Here is a 21705-nt window from a genome sequence, read left to right on the forward strand (position 1 = left end):
GCGGCATATGATCACCGTAACTGTACTCGACCGCCTCGGTGCACGCCGCCGTCGTGCGGATGGACCGAGCGAGGTGGCGCAGTGGTTAGCACACTGGACTCGCATACGGGATGACGAAGGTTCAAACCCGCGTCCGGCCACCCTGATTTAGATTTTCCGTTAGTTTCTTAAATCACTTCAAGCAAATGCCGGGCTGGTTCCTTTGAAAGGGCACCGCCGATTTCCTTCCCTTATCCGAGCTTGTTCCCCGTCATATATGACCGTTGTCGACGGGACGTTAACTTCTAATCTCCTCCTCCGCCTCGTACGGATGGCTCTCGACTGAAGACCAGTGAGAGTTGTTACTGCTGCGAATCCTCTCTCTGCTCGTCTGCTAATCAGCGTTGATCTCCGTCTCCCACGTACGCGGCTGACACGCACAGAACGCGCGAAGCTCCGTATCAGCGCAAGAACACTAAATGTGTCCTCCTCCGCGTCTCCCCAAACAGTCTCTCATTTTTTTCTAGTTATAACTCCCTATTATCTTTTACCGCCGAACCGTGCCTGCCCGCCAACAGCGGCAATTGCAAAACACAGCAGTCCAATAGAGAGGCTCTTCGTACCTACGAACTGTCGCCAAAATCAATGCGCTGCGATCTGGTGCCAATCGCACCACAAAACGACCTCCTACTACTAAAGGATGACCACTTCAGAGGCATCTCCATGGCGTCACTGACTAATATACCAACGGAACGTTTTTGTGACTAGCAACTAGCCTTCATTCAGTGGTTCTCTGAATTTCCAAGAGCAGCTATTGCGGCTAGGCCATAATTATCAGTGGGACATTTTCTTACCTTACACCCGTCAGACGGCTACCAGCAAAGGTCCTCCGAAAAATACGAAAACGCTGCGCACTACTACTGCTAGCGTCGCCTCTCCACCCCCATTTCAGCCGCCGAGCAAGGCGAGCCAATAAACACACAACACCTGCTACCCCAGGCGCCCTCGATTCCGCATAGTCGCTACCTGAAGCACAGGCCTGCTCTCACGCCCAAGACCCGTGTATTGGTTGCAGTCTGTGTCCGTCCCATGTCATTTCCAACACGTGGTGTCTCCCCGGGCACAGAAAGCCATTCGAAAAATACTGAGACCGATACCAGGTTAAAATGTAAGAAAAGGGGCTATATAGTACACAGAATTTACACATTCTCTTTGGTACCTGCTCCCATATCATCCCTTAATTATACATACAACTCCGTTTCCACTTAAATTGACATGCAAATTTACCGTCAGCGTATCAAGGTATTTGATATGTGAGGGTAGGCAATGAGACCACCAGTTATTAAAAAACGGTCAAGTAAACAGAGCGTACGAAAATCATATCCTATATCCAGTTACAACTATCCTAATTGTGTGTAGGAAGAACTGATGTTATCAAGCAACAGCTGTTGCACAAGTATCTTACACTAACATTTATAGCTAGCTTGAATCAAATGGTTCAAATGGCTCTGAGCACTATGGGACTTAACATCAGAGGTCATCAGTCCCCTAGAACTTAGAACTACTTAAACCTAACTAACATAAGGACATCACACACATCCATGCCCGAGGCAGGATTCGAACCTGCGACCGTAGCGGTCGCGCGGTTCGAGACTGAAGCGCCTAGAATCGCTCGGCCACACCGGGTGGCTAGCTTGAATCACTCTACTTTCGGTATTCGTCTTATTTATGCACCTGGATACGTAATTTTCTGTCAGACAGGCCAAATTTCCTAGTATCTGACAGAGAGCCATTTAGTAAAACAGAAGTGATTTCTGGCGTTCCCCAAGGTACTGTTATAGGCCATCCATTGTTCTTTATCTGTCATCCACTAAAGTTGTTAGAAGATACAAACAAATTGCAAAATGATTTAGAAAAGGTCTCTGTATGGTGCGGAAGTTGGTAACTGACCCCAAATAATGAAAAGTGTGAGGTCATCCACATGAGTGCTAAAAGGAATCTATCATATTTCGTTTACATGATAAATCAGTAAAATCTAAAGACTGTAAATTCATCTAAATACCTAGGAATTACAATTACGAACAACTTAAGTCGGAACTGACACATAGAAAATGTTGTGGGAAAGGCGAACCAAGGACTATGTTTTATTGGCAGAACACTCAGAAGACGTGACAGATCTACTGAAGAGACTGCCTGTAGTTGTCCGTCCTCTTTTGGATCACTGCTGCGAGATGTGGGAATCCTTACCTTATAGGATTAACGGAGTACATCAAGAAAGTATAGATAAGATCAGCACGTTTTGTACAATCGAGAAATAGTTGAGAGAGCGTCACGATCGTGGTACAGGATTTGGGGTGGACATCATTAAAACAGAGGCGTTTCTCGTTGCGACGGGGTCTTCTCACACAATTTCAAGCACCAACTTTCTCCTCCGAATGCTAAAATAATTTTTTGACGGAGAGAAACGATCATCACAATAAAATAAACGAAATCAGAGCTCGTGCGTAAGTATATATTGGTCTGTTTTGTCTGCGCACTGTTCGAGAGTTGTGTAATAAAGAATTATTGTGAAGGTGGTTCGATTAATCCTCTGCCAGGCACTTAAATGTGATTTTTAGAGTAGCTATGTAGATGTAGATGTAGACGTAAATGTTGGTTTTTGCTGTGTTAAACAACATTACAGTAGTTAATTTTTGGTTACGACAGCGTCTACCATTTTGTTCAATATTCACTTTATTGTACTTTCGCAGGGCGGTGCAGCGGGGTTTTATAGTTGTTTTTACAGTCGTTTAAAAGTCGTCATACGCGTAGTGCCGACTGCCTTACACGAAATTGTAGCTACACGCATGGAAAAAAAAATTATTCAGCGTCATGCACATCTAGAAATCTGTTGCCAGTATGTATTTCGTTATTGGAAACTCACCTAACGTAAGTGTAGTGTTCCTGCTTACAGAGAGCCTAGCACTGAGTAGCATATACGTATGGTGCTTTTGGGTGGCTACTTAAAATCTTTACCATATTCTTCTTCTTCTCTTACGCAAGTGCTTAACTGGCGCGCTCCTGTAAGGTCATTTTGGAATCATCATACATCACAATGAGAATGTGCTCCGCCTCCTGTAATCGCTGTGCCTGATAATTCCAAGAGTGGCTGTGTCCCAGAATACACGTGACCTCACTGAACTCTGATATAAGGGAAATTAGAGCTCGTACTGAGGCGTTTTTGCCGGCCGCGGTGGTCTAGCGGTTCTAGGCGCCTCAGTCCAGAACCGCGCGACTGCTACGGTCGCAGGTTCGAATCCTGCCTCGGGCATGGATGTGTGTGATGTCCTTAGGTTAGTTAGGTTTAAGTAGTTCTATGTTCTAGGGAGCTGATGACCACAGATGTTAAGTCCCATAGTGCTCAGAGCCATTTGAACCATTTTGAACTGAGGCGTTCAGACAGTCGTTTTTCCCTCGCGCGATCCCCGAGTGGAACAGAGGGGTTGGGGGGCGGGGAATATGACTTTGGCGCGAATTGTGCCCTCCGCCACACACCGCTTGGTGACTAGCGGAGTATATAAGTAGATATGTAGGTGTAGGTCTAGAGGACAGTCTTTGTTTTCACTGTGTTACGCAGTTCCACTGAAGCTGATTAACTATTCAACCTCTACAACTCACTAGCCCTGTTAGCGGGATATAGAGACACGAGATATTTTAGATGCGCGAACGTAGTAGGCAAACGAAAGTCGTCGATGGCGGCTAAAACTATTACCTAACTGTTTGAGTTAGTATTTCTAAGGAAGTCCGGACGACGATCACAGTAATTGACTGCCTTTCGAAAAGTCGTGCTGCGACTCAGTTTCACGTGCTCCGTACATGCCTATAACCGTGACCACAGCTGACTCCATTAGAATTTTGCAAAGGTATTGATCACATAAAATAGCTTCCCGGTTCTCGTATCTCTTCATACTCATACAAATACAGCTGTGGCTATTTCCAGATTATTAATGCACTTTCCAATGGTTATTACACTTTTATTATAGATCTTAAACAACCACATTTTTGACCAAACATATAATGAAACAAGAAATGGTGGCAAAAACCTTATGTTCTTCTGGTAAAATATATTAAATGTATGTGTGGCAGCTAAAACCGGCAATAGTAAAAGAAATAAGAGATGTAACACCGCAAGAACACCGTCGACAAGAGCTAAATAAGATGTAATACAGCGATTTTCTGGCAGAAATGGCGAGAAACAAAATATTGAAAACGTTCCGTTATTTACAAATGGCAAAATGTAAATTTCATAGCAGATGCAGGACAACCAACATACATAAATGATAGTGTCATTAAGGACCTGAATAGCTGTATCACCATTTTATTTCCAAATTAATATTCTATGCCTAATTTTTGAGCATATTATTAGCGTACAAAATGTAATGTCTCAGCTCTGTGATGTCTAGCTTTAACAGAACAAGTAAAACAACGTAAAAATTGACGCCTAATGTCTCAGGTCTGTGATATGTAGCTTTAGTTGAACATGTAAAATAACGGTAAGTTTGACGTCTAATTATCGCTCATTTGTATATGTAAAAAAATTTCAGCACAATTCATATGGCCTCCACAAGTTGTTAATTTGTAATAACAATTTTCAGAAATAAAATGAATGAGATCCACTGAAGATAGCATGGAAAATGTTAAAATATGTTTAGGTGAAATAAAGCTAACCAAACGGATCCATAATGCGAAATTTTTGTCCATTAGATCTTTGTTTGCACGAAGACAGTGCCCATCACATTTTATAAAACCTTGGCCGCATTTGGCAAAATTCGTCTTTTGAATACTGTAATAACCAACACCAGTTTGTACTGAGGAAACACCTCTGCGACAGAAGTAGTCCTTTGATCTGCCTGCAATTCCAAAGTTGCTCTTTCCTGCGAGGACCGTGCTCAGAAGTCATACGCTGAGCCTCCCCATTCTCTTATCACAGTACAATCTTGTTTTCGTAGACTAATCTAGATTTTATGTCTGTCGTTGTTCCGTGATTTATTACTATCGATATCCTTACATGTCTAAATAGGTCATTCATATAACAATTATGCTATGAACATTTCAGCCTCTGCGTGAAGTAGACGCGTCAACACGGTCTGTGCATTGTCCCTTTTTCAATATCTGACGCTGGTTATAAAGCTGGAACAGATTATCTGTTCAGAGAGCCCAAAATTTTAATAGAAGTGGGAATTCTACAGTTTTAGATACCAAGGTTACTCGTCTCCAGACATCAAAGTTCAGAAATATATCTTCCGCAGCAGTAATACCAGCGAAAAGTGACATTTAAAACAATAACAACCACCAACATCACCAAAGGTAGGCCATTAAAGTCGAGCAACTGTGACAAATGAGCATATGTTGTAGCAGGAAATCTATCTGTAGCAACACCAGGCAGGAAAGGCTATTACAGAAGTTAGCACGAAGGCTAGGTTTACCAACTGTTACACAAAATGAACCAGATATTTAAAACATAATTTATAGTTAGCAGGAGGCGTATCCAATGGGCTGCACTCCATGATTTCAATACTTTAGAGTCCACATATAAATTAGATTGTCAGCGGAGCGCTGTGCTGGCTAGACGTCGTGCCTCATCTGGTGCGCCATTCGTTAACTTAATTAAAACATCTGCGCACAAACCCAGAGAGATTTTTCAGCAGCGTAGCGCAAAAAAATTCTGATTGATAAAAATTGGCCTCGCTGAACCTTACATAATTCTAATTTACCCTAATATGCCGCAAGTGTGCTGGACAAAAATAAAAAGAGGACACGCTAACGGTAGAGCGAGAGAGGGGGGGGGGGGGGGGGGGAAGAGAGGGAGAGAGAGATAATTGTTCGGGAGAGACGAAGCGAGAGAGAAAAAAAAGGGGCTAAAACGCGTCGACACGTGGGCTTAGGGTCTCTCTAATAACGCCCGTCACACGTCAGCCCATCGATCGAGCCTTTCTGGTTGCGTACCTGCCGGGCGCTGCCACAGCTGTCGCCACGTTAAGCCGCGTCGGCGATGCCGAATTAATAAACCCCGGCCAGTGTTTAGTTCCACGTGGGAATGCTAAATAGTAAACAGCCACACGGCGCGCACTCAGCCGGCGCGACCTACGCTATGTGCCATGGAAGGGAGAGCGGGAGAGAATAGATTCCGCGTAACCTATTCAGCCGCTTGCACGTGTGCCTCCACGGCCATGTTTGTATTCGTGTGTGCCTACTAGTACGCCTTTGTGCATGTGTTTGTATGTGTGTCATTCACTTAGAACAAAGTTGAATAATACAATGGCAAGTAGTCGATACAACACATTGTTTGCGGCCAGTGTGCTCCAGTTGAGATAGTAACCTAAACTTCGTGGACCAATAGGCCCGCAGAGACAGAAGCAGCAGAAAATTACACGTAGATACTTCATTCATTAGGGCTACTAAAAGTCTTCAAAATACACTTTGATACTTAATTATTAAAGTTTTACATAATCGACTAATTTCTGATAATTCTAAATAGTTAATAACCGACACCAGCGACCCCCCCCCCCCCTCCCACCTGTCAAAGTAACTGTGTTAGCGTGGTTTCTATAGACACAATTCATTTCGTTCACTTTTAAATTTTAAATACCAAAGTCTATTTGAACGATTCATTTGTATAAGAGTTGAGACACAGCTGAAACCAGCGAAATACGTGTACTTTTGGCTATTCCCTGTATTTAATTTAGGGAAAAATACTTAACAAAATGGCTCTGAGCACTATGCGACTTAACTTCTGAGGTCATCAGTCGCCTAGAACTTAGAACTAATTAAACCTAACTAACCTAAGGACATCACACTCATCCATGCCTAAGGCAGGATTCGAACCTGCGACCGTAGCGGTCGCTCGACTCTAGTCTGTAGCGCCTAGAACCGCACGGCCACTCCGGCCGGCAAAAAAAAAAAAAAAAAAAAAAAAAAAACTTAACACTCCCGCACTTGCGTAGAAAAGAAACAGAAATGTCTCCAACAATTTCTTTTATAGTATGACAGGTTCGGAAGCATAATTTATTAATTGTACGTAAACGAGAATTTCTTAGTAGTTTACTTCAATCAAATCATGTTTTTATTTTTATTTACTCTGTTGCAGATCGTTTAATTGGTGAGGTTGACTGATTCGGGGGAGCGGACCAAACTACGAGGCCATCGGTCCAACATTTAATTTCGCGAAGAACTCCTCGAGTTATAAAGTTTTCAAACCACATATTCAGGGTTTCACAATAATGTGTGGTATCAAAACACAGAATTTTGAAAAACTGACGTTAGAATTTGAACATCACAAAGTGCTAGAGTGCTTAAATTCAGAGTCTCAGCATAGCAAATTCATTAGTGACAAGAGTTTTCACAGTTGTTTTAAATTTTAATTGATTAAATTTCAACGTTTCATCATCTTGCGTAAGCTACTAGTCATATTCATACGGTGTAGCCCTACCTATAGTTCCCACGTATCATACTGCCTTCGTAGTACATTCAGTGAGTTGGCACTGCTGTCTGATTTGGCTTCCAGAGCGACTTTGATTCATAACCGCGTCAAACCACTAAAATTAAAGTATTTGATGCTTCCAAAAAGTTTCTTTTGAAAAAGTACAGCCGATATCCCTCTACATTCTTCGACAGTTAAAAACTTGTGCTCCTTTGTCGAATTAATCCGTCGTAAAACCTGAAGATCCTTCAGACCCTACGCAGTGGTTCGGGGCCAAGGATAGTTCAAGGCTGACTAATTTACAATGAAAGTAGCACGCAATCGAGTAGTAAAAGGACGGCGAGAGCTCAATTTTACGTTCCCTTCTCAAAATCAACTTCATCAGCTGCACATCTCACTCCCTTATGTTACGTGGTACTCTTGTAATAGAGCTACGAGAGAAGCGATTTTCCTTTATAACTCACGTTGGCTTGTTTCAACAACATCTATCCTCGGCGAAAAGCGATGATTGGATATACAAAAGCGTAAAGTTGCAAGAAAGCATTACAGTGCCTTGTTTGAAGAAACACTGCTTTGCCGAATAGCTGAAATCTAAGAAAAACGATACTTTAAGCTGCAGACTAGTCTTTATAACGTACATTTTCGTGTTGCACAAGTTTACCTTTGCAGAAACCAAGAGAGGTACACGAACTTACAATGTCCGTGATTCTACTATGTATCAGTAAAAAAATTGGAAATTTGTGGTAAGTTCTTATGGGACCAAACTGCAGAGGTCTTCGGTCCCTAAGCCTACACACTACTGAATCTAAGTTAAACTAACTTACGCTATGGACAACACACACACCCATGCCCAAGGGAGGACTAGGGGGCCATGGACCGTGACAAGGCGCCTGAGACCACGCGGCTACCCAGCGCGGCTATGCATCAGTCCCTACTGTATCTTCTTCTACGACTACCATTCATATTAGTGTTACACCACTCGCACTATACATCCGTACTAGCTATAGATTAGTACAGTTGAACAGTTGGTGGTTACATTAACAGCACTCAGAATATTCATCCATAGCAGCTATAGATTAGTATGAGCGAATACTCTGAGTGCTGCTAAATGACCACTAACTAACGTAATAAGAATGACTAATGACTTTTTTTGTCATTAGTGTTCTGACAGGTTTGTTGCGGCCCGCAGCGAATTCCTCTCCTGTGCTAACCGCTTCGTCTTAGAGTAGCACTTGCAACCTACGTCCTCAATTATTTGCTGGATGTATTCCAATCTCTGTCTTCCTCTGCAGTTTTTCCCTCTATAGCTCCCTCTATTACCATGGAAGTCATTCCTTCGTGTTTTAACAGATGTCCTATTATCCTGTCCATCCTTCTTATCAGCATTTTCCACATATTCGTTTCCTCTCTGATTCTGCGCAGAAACTCCTCATTCCTTACCTTATCAGTCTACCTAATTTTCGACATTCGTCTGTAGCACCACATCTCAGATGCTTCGTTTTTCTTCTGTTCCGGTTTTCCCACAGTCCATGTTTCACTACAATACAAGGCCGTAATCCATATGCACATTCTCAGAATTTTCTTCCTCAAATTAGGGCCGATATTTGATATTAGTAGACTTCTCTTGGCCAGAAATGCCCTTTCTGCCATTGCTAGTCTGCTTTTGATGTCACCCTTGCTCCATCCGTCATTGGTTATTTTACTGCCTAGGTAGCAGAATTCCTTAACTTCATCTACTTCGTGAACAGTAATTCTGATGTTAAGTTTCTCGCTGTTCTCATTTCTACTACTTCTCATTACCTTCGTCTTCCTTCGATTTACTCTCAGTCAATCATCTGGACTCATCAGGCTGTTGATTCCGTTCAGCAGACCGTGTAATTCTTCTTCACGTTCACTCAGGATAGCAATGTCATCAGGGAATCGTATCATTGATATCCTTCACCTTGAATTTTAATTCCACTCCTGAACCTTTAGTTTATTTCTATCATTGCTTCCTCGATGAACAGATTAAACAGTAGGGGCTTACACCCTTTTTAATACGAGCTCTTCGTTCTTGGTCGTCCACTCTTATTATTCCCTCTTGGCTGTTGTACATATTACATATGACCCGTCTCTCCCTATAGCTTACCTCTACTTCTTTCAGAAATTCGAATATCTTGCCTCTCCTTTCATCGTCGAACGCTTTTTCCAGGTCAACAAATCCTATGAACGTGTCATGATTTTTCTTTAGTCTTGCTTCCAATATTAACCTCAAAGAATTGCCTCACGCGTGCCAATACCTTTCCTAAAGCCAAACTGATCGTCAAATAGCGCATCCGCAATTTTCTTTTCCATTCTTCTGTGCGTTATTCTTGTAAGTCACTTGGATGCATAAGCTGTTAAGCTGATTGTGCGATAATTCTCGCACTTGTCAGCTTTTGCCGTCTTCGGAATTGTGTGGATGATGCTTTTTCGAATGTCAGATGGTATTTCGCTAGACTCACACTCTCTACACACCAACGTAAAAAGTCGTTTTGTTGCCATTTCCCCCAGTGATTTTAAAAATTCTGATGGAATGTTATCCATCCCTTCTGCATTATTTGGTTTTAAGTCCTCCAAAGCTCTTTTAAATTCTGATTCTAATACTGGATCCCCTATCTCTTCTAAATCTACTCTTGTTTCTTCCTCTATCACATCATAGAAATCGTCCCCCTCATAGAGGCTTTCAATTTTTTCTTTCCACCTATCCGGTCTCTCCTCTGCATTTAACAGTGGAATTTACATTGCACCCTTAATGTTATCACCCCTGCTTTTAATGTCACCGAAGGCTCTTGTTCAAAAGTCTCTTAGCACTATGGGACTTAACATCTGAGGTCATCAGCCCCATAGACTTAGAACTATTTCAACCTAACTAACGTATGGACATCACACACATTCATGCCCAAGGAAGGATTCGAACCTGCGACCGTAGCAGCAGCGCGGTTTCGGACTGAAGCCCCGAAAACCGCTCGTCCGCAGCGGCGGGCCGTCATCGAAGGTTGTTTTGACTTTTCTGTATGCTGAGTCTGTTCTTCCGAGAATCGTTTCTTTTTCGATGTCTTCACATTTTTCCTGCAGCCATCTCGTCTTAGCTTCCCTGCAATTCCTATTTATTTCATTCCTCAGCGAATTGTATTTCTGTATTCCTGTGTTTCCCGGAACACTTTTGTACTTCCTCCTTTCATCGATCAACTGAAGTATTTCTTCTGTAACCCATGGTTTCTTCGAAGTTACCTTCTTTGTACCTATGTTTTCCTTCCCAACTTCTGTGACCGCCCTTTTTAGAGATGCCTACTGAGCTATTCCTTAGTCCTGTATCTATAGCCTTAGATAACTTCAACCGTACCTCGTCATTCCTTAGTACTTCCGTATCCAACTTCTTTGTGTATTGATTCTTCCTGACTAATGTCTTACACTTTAGCCTACTCTTCATCACTACTATATTGTAATCTGAGTCTATATCTGCTCCTGGGTACACTTTTCAATCCAATATCTGATTTTGTAATCTGACTATGATGCAATCTATTTGAAAACTTCACGTATCACCCGGCCTTTTCCAAATATACCTCCTCCTCTTGTGATTCTTGAACAAAGTATTCTATATTACTAGCTGAAACTTGTTACAGAACTCACTTAATCTTTCTCGTCTCTCATTCCTTGTCCCAATGTATTACCCTTTCAATATCCTAATACACTTTCTCTATCTCTTCATCTTTAGCTTGCGACGTCGGCATGTATACCTGGGCTACTGTTATCGGTGTTGGTTTGCTTTCGACTCTGATAAGAACAACTGTTCACAGCAACACACTCTCTGCCCTACCTTCCTATTCATAACGTACCCTACTCCCCTTATCCCAATTTCCGCTGCTGTTGAAAGTGCCCTATACTCATCTCACCAGAAATCCTCGTCTTCTCTCCACTTCAGTTCACTGAACCCTATTATATCTAGATACAGCGTTTGCATTTCTCTTTTCAGACTTTATAGTTTCCCTACCATGTTCAAGCTTCTGACACTCCACGCTCCGACACGTAGAACGTTATCCTTTTGTTGATTATTCAATCTTTTTCTCGTGGTATCCTCCCCCTTGGCAGTCCCCTGCGGGAGATCCGAATGGGGGACTATTCCGGAATCTTTAGCCAATGGAGAGTAACATAGAAGAAGATATATTAGGGACTGATACATACTACAGCCATGGACACTGTAAGTTTATATTACGGAAAATAATACTGTATGATGTATGAATCGCGGAAACTGGTTTCACAAGCCAAAAGTGCACCTCTGTACCGACCGTGGAATGGTATGTGGATGATTTCGACTTCCCCCTAGATCAGAAAAATCAAACCAGAAATAACGTTTAGATGATAGAAGAACAGGAAAAACTAGAAAAAAATCATAAATGTAATAGTGCACAAATTGGAAATGTAAGCCGGGCTATAGGCTGCGTAACTTAACAATATCAAATAAACGGATAGTAGTATTGAAGCATTTTAGGACAAGTTGCAACAAGGTTACGCCCTCAACGATATGTAGAAGACAGAGAGGTAATGGCCCACATGTCAGTCTTCAAGGAACGACGATTGCCAAATCTGAAAACTAAAGAAAGAGACGCTAAAGAAAGTAATCATAAACACGCGAGCAGAACCGCTATAAACATATCTATTATGTAGTGAAGCGTGGTCAACGAATATGGACATGAAGCCGGTGGTGGTGGGAGGAGGGGAGGGGGGAAATCAGTGTTGGGACATGAATACCATAATTACCAATTCAAGAGCGAAAATCCTATTGATGCATGTAAAACAATAAACTGGTAGCCAAGATTGCAGGAATTCTTTTTATTCCATGATTACCGGTTTCGGCGAACTAAAGCCGCCGTCATCGGATCTTAGGACACATACAGGTTACAACATCAAGGCAAACAATGGTGATATTATTAATTGCCGATAACACGCAGGCCTTACAAAATTGTCGTAAGCAGCACATAGGCGTCCAAGAGAGATGAAATTATAAATATTAAGTGTCTCTATCACTTACAAGCGCAAGCTAACTAAGTATCTAGCTTGCGCTTCACTGCTTCGCCCCTGCGCAATATTCATTCGTTGCAGTCCTTACTGTTTTCTTCACCTCTGTTCTGTATTTAACGTACACATTCCTAATATTTTTGTTGTTTGGCACTAACCGTATACTGTGTGCTCTCTTCTTTTCCGGTACCAATTTCTCGAAGTTCTCATTCTACCACTCATTTCTCTTTTGAATTCCACAGCTGCTCTGCAATACTCGTAAAGCTTCCTTAGCTGCTTCCATTCTATATCTAACAATACCTTGACCTGCTTTATTCCCAGATGAATCTGTTACACTACTGGCCATTAAAATTGCTACACCAAGAAGAAATGCAGATGATATACGGGTATTCATTGTACAAATACATTATACTAGAACTGTCATGTGATTACATTTTCACGCAATTTTCCGCAGCTCGTGGTCGTGCGGTAGCGTTCTCGCTTCCCGCGCCCGGGTTCGTTTCCCGGCGGGGTCAGGGATTTTCTCTGCCTCGTGGCGTTGTGTGATGTCCTTAGGTTAGTTAGGTTTAAGTAGTTCTAAGTTCTAGAGGACTGATGACCATAGCTGTTAAGTCCCATAGTGCTCAGAGCCATTTGAATTCACGCAATTTGGGTGCATAGATCCTGAGAAATCAGTACTCAGAACAACCACCTCTGGCCGTAATAACGGCCTTGATATGCCTGGGCATTGAGTCAAACAGAGCTTGGATGGCGTGTAAAGGTACAGCTGCCCATGCAGCTTCAACACGATACCACAGTTCACCCAAGAGTAATGACTGGCGTATTGCGACGAGCCGGTTGCTCGGCCTCCATTGACCAGACGTTTTCAATTGGTGATAGATCTGAAGAATGTGCTGGGCAGGGAAGCAGTCGAACACTTTCTGTATCCAGAAACGCCCGTACAGGACCTGCAACATGCGGTCGTGCATTATCCTGCTGAAATGTATGGTTTCGCAGGGATCGAATGAAGGGTAGAGCCACGGGTCGTAACACATCTGAAATGTAACGTCCACTGTTCAAAGTGCCGTCAATGCGAACAAGATGTGACCGAGACGTGTAACCAATGGCACCCCAAACCATCACGTCGGGTGATACGCCAGTATGGCCAGTATGGCGATGACGAATACACGATTCCAATTTGCGTTCACCGCAATGTCGGCAAACACGGATGCGACGGTCATGATGCTGTAAACAGAACCCGGATTCATCCGAAAAATGACGTTTTGCTTTCGTGCACGCAGGTTCGTCGTTGAGTACACCATCGCAGGCGCTCCTGTTGTGATGCAGCGTCAAGGGTAACCGCAGCCATGGTCTCCGAGCTGATAGTTCATGCTGCTGCACACGTCGTCGAACTGTTGTGCAGATGGTTGTTGTCTTGCAAACGTCCCCATCTGTTGACTCAGGGATCGAGATGTGGCTGCACGATCCGTTACAGCCATGCGGATAAGATGCCTGTCATCTCGACTGCTAGTGATACGAGGCCGTTGGTATCCAGCACGGCGTTCCGTATTACCCTCCTGAACTCGTCGATTCCATATTCTACTAACAGTCATTGGATCTCGACCAACGCGAGCAGCAATGTCGACATACGATAAACCGCAATCTCGATAGGCTACAATCCGACCTTTATCGAAGTCGGGAACGTGATGGTACGCATTTCTCTTCCTTACACGAGGCATCACAACAACGTTTCGCCAAGCAACGCCGGTCAACTGCTGTTTGTGTATGAGAAATCGGCTGGAAACTTTCCTCATGTCAGCACGTTATAGGTGTCGCCACAGGCGCCAACCTTGTGTGAATGTTCTGAAAAGCTAATCATTTGCATATCACAGCATCTTCTTCCTGTCGGTTAAATTTCGCGTCTGTAGCACGTCATCTTCGTGGTGTAGCAATTTTAATGGCCCGTAGTGTACATTGTCTAACTTCAAATTCAATTCAAGCTTACACAGGAATACTGCATGTTCAGTCTCCCTTCTTTTAAGGTTGTAGTGCACTTCTTGCACCCCTTCGTCGTCGCATCCTGCCTAATTTAAAAAGATTTTACTGCTGGGTAAGACATTTTAGTTTTCAGAAAGTGTTGGCCAGAGCTACGTTTGCGCCTTTACACACTCTCACATCCAGAAACTTTAAAAAGAATGTCTGTCAGCTTAAAATGTAGTAAATTACAGAACATAGCCTGTGTTTATGTAAATTAATGCTTGCCTTTATGCGTAAGATAATCATTTTGTATTATTGGTGAATATCACTGAAGTATGTCTACAAGTCGTTCACCTTTATCAATCACATCCTTTCCTCCACACAGTTCCACAATTGCGTCCATTAGCCTGGACACAACATCAAAATCTCTTAAAAGAATTACCTTTCTCCTGTTGTTGATACCCTCCAGTAATCAGCTTCATTTCTTGTCATCCTCATCCTTGGTTTTAACTCCATCATCGTCGGCTGGGGCATATAGTCCAACTACATAAATTTCATAACATTTTGTTTCAGTTTCTACTTTCATAATACAATCATATATTGCATCCCAATCTTTAATTATATTTACCTTGGTAAGTGCCGAAAACCAAGCTTTTGCTTGCTTGTCTTTATCGACAACTCTGAATAAATCGATACAACAGTGTTCTTTCCCTATACATTAGTCCCAGTAGGGGCCACTCTTTTGTATTTGTTATCATTCCTTTCGTATTTCAAGTTCCAAAATTCATAATCCATTTTCGTTTGCAGCGTCATCTCCTTTTACATCCATCCAGTTTTATCTTACCAGGACCTTTAGTTATTTAGTAATTTGCCACAGAATTGGCGACTAACCCATTACCACAAACCCTTCCACGAAGAGCAGGTAGTAACGTCCGTGTTGAAAATAAAAGTAAAGAGAAAGGATTTCTTATTGCAGTTTTGTCGTAGATATCGCAAGCAGTGATAATATCTTCAAAGTTATGTAACCACTGTATTTAATTGTGCCATATTACATTAAAGACTTACGCACGAGGCCGACTGTTTTTCCAGGATAATAATAATAAAACAATAAGGTCACTACAAAGAAAAAGAGCTGTGATAAAGAGACACAGGAATGAGTTCAACTACTGAAAATCATACAGCACCGAACGTTCCCAGCAGATAATTAAGACTATTTTCTTCGGAGAAATATGTTATCAATTTATTTGTTTCAAATTTCCAGAGAAAGATAATTCATTGACATGTACCACTCACCCATCGAAATGAACTATTTATATATCTAATAATATTCATCTGTAACATCATCGGCTGGATAACTGACGAAAAACGTAGGGAAAGGGAACTGTAGTTACAAATACGATCACATGTAAAAGTTACCTTGCATATGCCAAAGCATGTACGAAAATCACGTCAGTTGACGACTAAATCAAATCATAGCAGCACACCACGCATCTAATAGATTAATCTGGCTGTAAATGTTAAATGTACGCTCGTACACTCAGGTAATTTTGAGCATATAACAGGTAAAATTAAATATAAGACTGAGATTCAACGTTGTCTGCGACACACTGATCAGTTTCTCGTGGAGGATCAAATAAAAGTTAAGTACCCCCCCCCCCCCAAAGATATTTAATCAGACAGGCGGAAGCATACATATCTAACAACTACAATGAAAGAGCTGTTTGGGACCCACATTTTTTCTCCACATCAGCTATAACGAGGCTTTAAGGCAATCTGAAGGGAAGACATTATGATAGTTGATGTGAAAAAGTAAACAGCGTTAAGGCAGAGTTATCATCCTATAAGTGTCCCAATGATCGAGGACGTTTATGAAGACCTTCCGTCTTTCATTAAGAAATAAATGTAATTTCTGTGTGCCTGATATGCTCTGTTGGTAAAACCTTTATTTATATAGACTACCACGGAACATAATGCTCATAATGTGCTTAGTGGACAAGTCTGCTAATGAGAACTGTAAAGTACAAAAATATAATGTATCACATTTTATTCATTTATGTGTTGGTATATTACAAACAGTGAATTTATTTCATTTTTATCACTCGTTTACGTCTAACAAAAAAACAATTGTATTCCACTGAACTCTTGAAAATTCTGCATTGATAAAAAGTAAACATCCGTTTTCAAATATGTTGTAAATTAAAACAATACCGAGTGTTTCCAGTAATGGAAAAAATACAGAAATTTTACTGTTTGACATTCGAAACGTGATGAAAGCATGAGTGAAATTAGTACTGATTTAGTTAATCTATATATTGGTACTGGAAAAAGGGTCACATTGTTCAAATTTTCTCTCTCATCGCGTTCCACTAAACAGTATGGAAAACCGAAACTGTGGGGCGCAATGTGATTAATATGATTTATTTCACGATATCTATGCCCTGGACCTGCAATTTCGAGAGAACTGTGTTTTCGCAGCCATCTCAAGACTCTTGTAAGCGTTACGCATGATGCTACTAGATGTATTCTGTTGCTTAGATAAAGTATTTATTTTTATATTAAAGACAGTGCAGAATTACACTACAGTGATAGTATATGTAGGCTCTTCTGTGATAATCTTTTCTGTCCGATATTCAGTTTTCTAAACTTACAGATGTTAAACCTCAGATTTCACTGGAAATAATTAACAAACAGTAAAATCAAATCACACATTTCCAGCAATGTATCCTACTAAATCTAAGAACCCATTGTAAGTTTGTTCGTTTCCCAATATTTTTATCAACGTATTTCTTATTCTTTTAATTTGTATACTGTCTCTTCTACTTCCTGACCTGTTTTGTGTCGAAAACGTATGTCTAATACTTTTAGATCTATATGGAGACTATTTGATGGTGGCAAAAGTTTTTCTTTAGTTACTGATTGTATAGTTGTGTTCAATGTCGGTATCGCTATCTCAGTAGGGATATCCGTCCTCTTCTTTATGATCAATTTTTTAGGAAGCTATGAATACATAATTCGTCATATGCAAAAATAAAACAGCATTTAGTACATAATTACTTACAAAGAAATGTAAAGGGTATTCCTCTGCAAAAACTGCATAGGAAATATGAATTTCGTAACTTAAAAACTAACTGAAACGCATCTACATCTATATGTTATTTTACTTGTCTGTCACTGTTATGACTACATCTAGGGTAATCGTAACATTAACATTGTATGTACGTAGATCGTGAGCCATTTGACTGTGATACTCGAGAAGGAAGTCGGTTATTTGGTAAGACGTAGTGGTTTAACTTGGCTGCGATAGGAACAGCAAAGCGAAAACAAATGTAGGATTAGACAGTTGAAGTTCATGACATACAAAGTGCATCATAATTAACAGCTAGACACTGACACGACACTGAAATCAAGAAACGTTCCAATAGGCACAGGTCAGCAAAAGAGAAGTTGCGAGATAATGGCGAATGTGTCGTTACTGACTACAGTGTGCGAAACTGTTGTAGGTACCACAGATGTATACTGCCGGAAAAAAATTAATACACCCGTTTAGAGGCTTACAATCCACTCGAGATTTATTGTTGCATCAGTGCATATGGAGTACATGATTACATTCACAGATCAATATCAGAAACGGTTGTGAGGTACCAGCAGTCAAGATTAATTAAACTCATCAGAAATAGTTCCTTTCTCCCTGCCGGAGACTGCTGCTGACACTCGTAATACTTGCAGTGTCAGGTGCTGCGATGTACTCACCACGGCCTGTCTTTCTGGTTGGCCACGCTAAGAAGTAGCGAACGCCTGTAACCGATTCTGATACCACCCGCACAACACGCCAGTCCTATCGGCGTTACCATCCACTTCAGCCCTGTGGGATTCATCTGTATCAGACAGACAAGAAAGCGAGTTAATACTGCTTTGAATCGAGTTGTGAGCTACTTTAAAAATTTTAAGTCGCTAGACATTGGGAACAAAGTTTAATTTAATGAGTTGTGCGCGGCTCGTGTTCACCGTTTATTGTTTGTCATCTTCTCTTACCGTTCTGCCTCGCGGTTCTAGGCGCGCAGTCCGGAACCGTGCGACTGCTACGGACGCAGGTTCGAATCCTGCCTCGGGCATGGATGTGTGTGATGTCCTTAGGTTAGTTAGGTTTAAGTAGTTCTAAGTTCTAGGGGACTGATGACCACAGCAGTTGAGTCCCATAGTGCTCAGAGCCATTTACCGTTCTGCCGTCTCGTTTTCTTATTCAATTTACTGGCGTCACTAAGTTCCTGCCTTACCTGCCCGTGAGTGGCAGCAGCAGCGCTTATCGATAAGTGCACTGTCGTACTATCTTTGTAGCGACCGCTTGTATTCCCATGTCGCCGTGTGTCTGCAAATCGGTCGGGCACGGAGCAGTAGTGGGGGAGGGAGCACCGGTGAGGTGACGACAGCCAGACCTTGCCGACCGTTGCCGACACAAATACAGGGTGTTACAAAAAGGTACGGCCAAACTTTCAGGAAACATTCCTCACACACAAATAAAGAAAAGATGTTATGTGGACATGTGTCCGGAAACGCTTAATTTCCATGTTAGAGCTCATTTTAGTTTCCTCAGTATGTACTGTACTTCCTCGATTCACCGCCATGATTTCATATGGGATACTCTACCTGTGCTGCTAGAACATGTGCCTTTACAAGTACGACACAACATGTGGCTCATGCACGATGGAGCTCCTGCACATTTCAGTCGTAGTGTTCGTACGCTTCTGAACAACAGATTCGGTGACCGATGGATTGGTAGAGGCGGACCAATTCCATGGCCTCCACGCTCTCCTGACCTCAACCCTCTTGACTTTCATTTATGGGGGCATTTGAAAGCTCCTGTCTACGCAACCCCGGTTTCAAATGTAGAGACTCTTCGTGCTCTTATTGTGGACGCCTGTGATACAATACACCATTCTCCAGGGCTGCATCAGCGCATCAGGGATTCCATGCGACGGAGGATGGATGCCTGTATCCTCGCTAACGGAGGACATTTTGAACATTTCCTGTAACAAAGGGTTTGAAGTCATGCTGGTACGTTCTGTTGCTGTGTGTTTCGATTCCATGATTAATGTGATTTGAAGAGAAGTAACAAAAAGAGCTCTAACATGGAAAGTAAGCGTTTCCGGACACATGTCCACATAACATATTTTGTTTCTTTGTGTGTGAGGAATGTTTCCTGAAAGTTTGGCCTTACCTTTTTGTAACACCCTGTATACTGTCCGACGGAAGGACATTGGAGCAGGACGGCCGTTGGTTGGTCGTTCGGTTGGTCGTCTCATCGTGCGACGTGTATTTGGTCGTTTGACCGCTTCTGGGTCCTCGTCAGTTGATCGTCTTGGCGGACGTGGGTCGGTTCCTTCCTTTTTCAGAGATATCGCGGCCAATGGTCAAGACTTATCTCTGCATGGCTGGGCCCGACCCATTGTGGCCGGGTCGTCGTGTCTCTGAATTCCGAACGGTCATCGAGTTGGGTTGGAGCTGCAGTCAGCTTCGGACAGCCAAGACTTGCCCGACCGTTGCCGACACACGTAACTTCAGTGGCAACGACCTGGGTTGGTCGTTCGGTCGGTCGTCTCATCGTACGACGTGTATTTGGTCGTCGACCGATTGTGGAAACTCGGTGTGTGTCGAATTGATTCGTCCTTATTGTTCCTCAGTGATTGCTTTTACGATTGTTCGAGTTCTTGTGCAAGAGTGTTTACGTGTAACCATGTGTAGCTTTTGTGATTTCCACTGACCAGATCAATACTGCCTGCGTGCTGCAGTACTCAGTCGGTCAGTTGAAGTAGAGCAGCGAGTGTGTCGGGTGGAAAGGAATTGATTAGGCTGTTGGTTGGTTCTTCAGCCGTCCCTATGTCGTGTTGCCATCCGATTGTTTAGTGTTCCGCTTGGCTGCCTGTCTCACCTAAACTGTGCTTAGAGTTTCCTCCCCAGGCCGAACCATGGAACACTTCTGAGCACCTCTATTTGTTGTTTGTGATTGTCATTTTATTTGGTCGCAGGTACTGTGCCAGGCCTTCAGCCGTGTATTAATACAGTCTGTTTTATGTTTAGTATATGGCCTTCAGCCGAACTTCATGTCAACTATTTTAAGATTAGACCTTCAGCCGCGTTGGTTTATGAACCTGTGGTTTTAGTATGTAAATCCTTGTTGAAGGTATCTCTTTAATATCTTGGATTCTTGAAACGGCCTTCAGCCATGTTCTGTAAATGTTTGTCTTAAGGTTGTCTTTAACTATTCTAGAGTAATTGTTTGGGCCTTCAGCCAACAAGATATTTCAAGTTTTCCTAAGACGTTTTTCTGTTGTACTGAGTAAAAGCTTATCTTTAAAACCTCTCTTTTATTATGTAAGGAGGTTTTTTTTCTTAATTAGGCTTTCAGCCGAAGAATTAACTTGAATTTTCCTTCATATGGCCTTTAGCCGGAATTTGTAAATGCTCTTTTAAAGAATATCCTTAGCTGATCTGAAATATTATTTCGGCCTTTAGCCGAGAAGATATTGTAATTTTACTTAAGTAAGGCCTTCAGCCGTTACTCTAAATCCTGGTGTTTTAAAAGAAATCACTTAAACTTATTCTGGAGAAGTTACTTGGGCCGTCAGCCTTGAATTGATCTTGTTTTTTTAAAGAGAAAACTGTGCATTGATTTGAGGAATAAAGTGGTGTGTGTTCTTGTATAACTAACAGTAATTGACCTTGGCCCCTTTCCACAACCTGATCCGCTGTGTTCAGCGAAACCAGATTTCAATCAATTTAGAAATATGCACTGAACAGACAGACCTACAAGAAAGTGACATAAGAAAACGTGTTAAAATAGTTCGCCACGCAGCGTCGATTTCACCTGCATGATACATGCCGCACTCTAGCGTACAATAAAACAGATCCCACTCTGTTTCGTGTTTTACGACAAAGAGCAGTTGCATCAGGACTGGTCATCAGCAAAGTGAAATAAAATGACTAGAGCAGTCAATCAATGCATTTTGCCTGAATCGTCATCCGTGTGGAGTGCACTACTCTAGAGCAGAGCCAGCGTCGCGCAGATAAAGTTGGTGCTGCGTGGTTCACTACCGACCCGCCGCTGCGCTTAGTGCTCGCCCGCCACACGAGGGACGAGTGCTGGGCGCCAGAACACAGAGCGCGCGAGTGGCGCAGGTATAAACCCGGCCGCTATCGAATGACGTACGCAGCTAATGAGCCCGCAGTTGGAGCGCGCTATCTGGCGGAAACTGTGCTGTTTGCTTTGTGCGCCGGGG

The sequence above is a fragment of the Schistocerca americana genome, chromosome 4 (assembly GCF_021461395.2).
Source record: "Schistocerca americana isolate TAMUIC-IGC-003095 chromosome 4, iqSchAmer2.1, whole genome shotgun sequence".
In the NCBI taxonomy this organism is placed as follows: Eukaryota; Metazoa; Arthropoda; class Insecta; order Orthoptera; family Acrididae; genus Schistocerca; species Schistocerca americana.